This window comes from Leopardus geoffroyi, chromosome B2 (assembly GCF_018350155.1).
Source record: "Leopardus geoffroyi isolate Oge1 chromosome B2, O.geoffroyi_Oge1_pat1.0, whole genome shotgun sequence".
Taxonomy (NCBI): Eukaryota; Metazoa; Chordata; class Mammalia; order Carnivora; family Felidae; genus Leopardus; species Leopardus geoffroyi.
The window spans coordinates 124390824-124396453 of record NC_059332.1 but is presented as its reverse complement, the minus strand read 5'-3'; positions in this window follow the sequence as shown (position 1 = coordinate 124396453).

Genomic DNA, 5630 nt, shown 5'->3' with positions numbered 1-5630 from the left:
GCTAATGTAAGCTGGCCAAGGAGACCTTGCCAAGTATTTTTCTTTTCAAAAACATCTCCCATTCTTGCTTTTAATCTTAGCTCCTGCTTGTCCTTAAACTCCTTATTTCTGTAATAAATAATAATTTTCTGCCTCTGTTTATACTAGACTTGGTTTACTTATTTTCTCACTAGTGTTATTTTGGGGGGTCGTTGAATTTTGTTCCTTTCAGTTCTGAAACGTCAAGGTTCTGTATCACTGCAGAAGAAAAACCTTTGTTTTTAAAGGCTAAAATACTTCTCTCAGAGGGGTTTTCCAGAAGAACTGAGTGGTGTACTCAGGAGTGCAAATTAGAGGGAAACTCCTTAGCTTCTCTCATCCCCCAATGGCAGCCAGTTTCCATGAAGCGTTGATTACAGACTCCATAAAAGTATGTGCCCATCTTCTGACCTCTGAAGACACAGACAATAAGCCAGAAGGATGTGTAATCAGCAGCATGTATGTAGGATTATGTGGAATGTGGGATGCTTAGTGAGAACCAGAAAAAGTAGAGAGAAGGTAAGAGAGAGAGGTTCAGTTGTTAGCCAGTCTTAGCAGAAGATTTAGTCTTTATAGAAAACTCTACAGTCTTATCTAAAACACATTAGTGGTGCATCTGGGTGACTCAGTGGGTCAGGCTCACAACTCTTGATTTCGGCTTGGACCATGGTCCTAGGGTTGTGGGACTGAGTCCCGCATAGTGTGGAGCCCTCTTAAGATTCTCTCTTTCTTCCTCTGCCCCTCTCCTCCACTTGTGCTCGCTCTTTATCTTTAAAAAAAAAAAAATTAAAAGTAAATAAAGTAAAACACATTAGTTAAATTATTAGAACTGTTCCCAATGTAATTCTTTAATGCTAGAAAACTCGTAGAAAATTCTGTAATTTTAGGTATTTCCACCATGAAATACATACATATATACATATACATATACATATGTGTGTGTGTATGTGTGTGTGTGTGTGTGTAATTTTAAGATGCTGTAGATTTTATAAAGCACCATCAATTTAAATGCAGCTTTTGTGTGTGTAAGGAAAAAAAGCAAATCACATTGAATGGACAAACCAATTCTTACACAGACTACTTTCAGAGAGACTTAATGTATGCAAAGCAAAGATTTTGGTCTTTGAAGAAAAGTCATTCTTTTGCCTCCTTCAGGAGAGATCCAAGCTCAGATTCCTCACTTGGAATGTGAGGAATGGTGATGGGGGTGGGGTGTTGGGGGGTTGCTAGGGAGAAAGGCCAGGAGAATTATGAGAAAAAAAGATCAGATCCCAACTTGGTAGATACTTACAACAAATGTAAAACTTGGTTGTCTTCAGAGAACAATAGAATTTCCTGAACAGGTTTTACTTATCCTGGTTCATTTGAAGATGAAACAGGGCCTGCCCTTGGCAATATTGTGAAAAGATGAAGACCTTTTATGGCTCATGGGAAAACACCCAGGATAATCAGGAATGTAAGTTTGGGTTCTAACTTTACAACTAATTTATGGTGTGACAGGAGCACGTTATTTAAGCTTCCTGGCCTACAATATTCTTTTGGAAAGTTAACACAATAGACCTTTGGTCTCCCACAAAATATCGGAGCCACCGGGAGCATAGAGATGGATTTCTTCAGGATTATCCAGTGAGTTATGGGCTGGAGTGAGACGGAGGAGTTCCCCCCATTGCAACAGAGTGTCCTTAGGGCCTTGGTTGGTGAAATGCAACTACTGGGGCCAGTGGGCAGCAGGTGCTGGGGGCAGGAGATGGCACCAGACATCCACCACCAATCTTCGAGCTCCTTAAAGACAGCCCACCAGGCAAAGGGGCTGATGAGGAGGGCAAAACCCCGGGAAGACCATGAAGACTAGCAGAGGCTGGGGGCGCCTGTGCAGCTCAGTCAGTTAAGCATCCGACTCCTGATTTTGGCTCAGGTCACCGTCTCACCATTTGTGAGTTTGAGCCCTGCATGGAGCTCTGCGCTGCCAGCGTGGAGCCTGGACTGTCTCCCTTGCTCTCTGCCCCTCGCTCTCTCTCTCTCTCTCTCTCAAAAATAAGCATTAAAAGAAAGAAAAAACAAACTAGCAGAGGCTGAAAGTAGTGAAGCACTTCCCTTTCCAAACTGTGTGACAAGGACAGGTGGTGAAAGCCAAGTGGTCAGTTTGTCTCTGCCTTTAAGCCTTAGCTTCCTGCCTATCCTGTCTTCACGGTTTGCTCTGAGGCACCAGTAAGCATGTTAACCTCATCCAGTCTGCTATGTGATAGAGCAGTGGGCAAGGAGAGTTTTAAGATTGCAAAGTGGCCAAAATGTGAGAAAATATAACAAACTGAAAGTGGGAGGGGTGTGTGGAATCTACATATGCAAATGGAATGAATCTTAAAATAGCGAAGAGGGGTACGTGTGTGGCTCAGTCCATTAAGCGTCTGACTTTGGCTCAGGTCTGACTTCAGCTCAGATCATGATCTCACAGTTCATGGGTTCGAGCCCTGCATCCGACTATCAGCACAGAGCCTGCTTCAGATCCTCTGTCCCCTTCTCTCTACCCCTTCCCCACTTGCTCTCTCTCTCTCTCTCTCTCTTTCAAAAAATAAATAAACCTTTCAAAATAAAATAGAAGAATTATGGAGAAGAAAGATTTATCATAGAACACAAGCTTATCAGTGTCCCATGCCAAGCAATCAACGGTGATCACATGTTTTCTACTTACAAATAAATAGACTTAAGAAGGATCCTTTAGAACATAATCTAATCATAGAACAGGACCTTTTGTTCTCATTCTAGAATGGTGTTTATTCAAAATATAGGTCACACTCACAAGTGTGTCATAAAATCAATTAGTGGGTCATGCATAGCAACTTTTCTCTCTGATAGAGTAAAGTAGAAAATATTGGGTTATATCACACAAAGTAAGTTCTGTGAACTTGAGTTTCAGGTGGGTGTGTGCTTGCGTGTGCTGGGGCATGATGTAAAATATAGTTTTTACTATGGGAAACTGTCAATAAAAATTTAAAAAAAAAGATCCTCGTGTGACATTACATGAGGCTTCCAGAAATTTAGGGGCAAACTCTGAGTTATGGGTTGAATTGTACTCCTCAAAAATATACATTGAAGCCCTAACCCCCAAGACTTATGAATGTGACCGTATTTATATATAGTGTCTTTGCAGACCTAACATAGGTTGATACAGTAGGGAACAATTTAAACATAATGGGGATTTCACATTTGATTATGTACAATTTATTCTGGAAGAAACACTAAAAAAGTGCATAAAACTGCACTGGCAGAATCAAACTGCGTAAGAAAACTCAAACTACAGGCACGCACCTCAGACACCTACCTGAGCCACATCAGTTCACTGTGTATTAGGATCCATCCTCATTCATGTCTGTCATTGCACCTTACCTGACTGATTTCAGAAAACTTTCTTTCTATAACATGACACTAACTCCCAAGCTACAACCCCTTTCACAAGCAAAGTTCATCTTTGTCAAGGTAAAGTACCGTGTTTATTGTAGTATTCATGCGTGTCTTATCCATTTCACGTGTGTGAAACTGTGCTACTGTTTTTAGCAGGCTCTCCTTTTTGTAAATGCACCAATGACGTGTGTGAGTTTTGTGCCCTAGTCACATTTGTCATTTAAGCCCCGTGGTTGTCACTGTGGGATTTTGCAGGGCACAGTGATTCTTAGGAATGCTATGTTGTGTCATAGCAGAACTGAGTGTATGGTATTTAAAACTGTGATAATGGATGACATCATCCAGTGGGTGAGTAGAGAAGAGGGCAAGGGTTGAGTCCAGGGGCACTCCAGCTTTAACAGATAGAAAGGAGGAGCCAGTGAAGGAACCATTTTGTGAGATAGGAAGAAACTCAAGAGACATGGTGTTCTAGAAGCCAAGTGAAGGCAGTGTTTCAAGGAAAGGTCTAATCAATTGCATCTAGTGCCACAGAGAAATCAAGAAACAAGAGCACTGACTGAGAAGTCACCACTGAATTTAGTAATTTGGTGGCAGAGTGGGGAAAAGCCTAACTGGAGAGAATATATTTTTTGAATAATCATGAAATAAATTTTATTTGATTTTAACACAAGTCTTTTTCAAGTGAGTTCTGCCACTAACATGCACATTTATGTCTTGTATGGTGTCTCATAGATCAAGTTCTGCTTACAATTTTTAGTATCGCTATGGAGTCCCTCCTAAAGGTCTGACAGTGGGGCAGAAGCACTGTTTAAGGGAACAGATTCTACAATTAAGACAGACTTTGTTGTACATTTCAGTGTCACTACTTACTAGTGATCTGACGCAAGCCTTACTTCAGATTTGCAAAGTGAGGTTCATATCCTACCGTGGTCATTGTCAGGACTGGGTAAGGGAAGTGCTTGGCATGGCATCTGACATAAGGATGCCTCATAAATGCTATTATTAATGTGTTTTTTTTTTTACAATGATCTATGTAATGTTTGGCCTTGAATTTACTATGAAGTTGGGGGGATAAGACACAAAAAAATTAAATAAGCATAAATGAATAGAACCAAAGTAACCAGGGAAAGTGATACTTCCAACAGGACTGAAAGGAGGAAGAGTGGTGAGAAGGGTCCCCTGGGCTTGCTGTGCACCTGCTACTCTGTAAAACCATAGCCACATGTCCTTGGTTGGTCCTCATATCACACTGTGATGAGGCATTCTCCCCAGCCCAAGGGTGAGAAGACCAACACTCTAGTAGGCTCATACCTTCCTCCAGGTCCCCGGTTAACAGGAGTGAGTGAGCTCATCTCTCAAATCCACGCTTGCGGAGACAGAGTGGAGCAGCAGAGAGGTACGGGGCTATGTCTCCACTCTCCGCCATATGCAAACACTAACAAGACAACAAAACAAAACCTGCGGCAAGCAAAGCTTCATTTTAGCCTGATATTTCCTCTAAAGAACGACATCTAAGAAACAAACCCAAGGGAAGCCTGTGGCATATTCTTACCCTGGACTTTTTCTTCTTCTGGTAGGGTTAATCACATGGTGGAGCAGAGTTCCAGGGAAGGCACGGAAGGAGGACAGCTGGAAATGAGCAGCAAGTGTGTATAAAGGGGTGCTTACAGGATACAAACACCGTGGTGTCTATTTCCCAACCTGGCTGATCCACACATTTACTCTGCAGTGGACTGTGTACCTGTAGTCTGTGTGGCTCCTGCTGGAGTAACTAATGGTGGGGGGGCAGGTATTTGGATTTGAGGATGTCTCCACACTAGTTGAGCCTCTCAACTCAAGCTGGCAGAACATGGGTGACTGGTGCCCTGCAGGGTATGGTTCAAGGAGTGGCTTATATCTCTCTCCTCTCATTGGCCATTAAGGGTTCTTAAAGTGCTTCCTTAAGCAGAGAGTAGAGTCTAACTGGAAGAGATAGGCTGTGCCCCTGGGCATCATGTTAGCTAATTGTGAACCTAGACGCTCAGTCTCCCCACGTACTCTCAGTGGGTAAAGGCTATGGCCTTGAAGGATAAACCCATGACAGGTATGTTTTGATGGGCCGAGGGAAAATGGAACATGAAACTTTGTAGAGCTCCGTGGGACTTGGAAGGAGAGCGTTGATCAAGGTGTGTACTAGTTTCCCAAGGCTGTCATAACAAATGACCACAACTGGG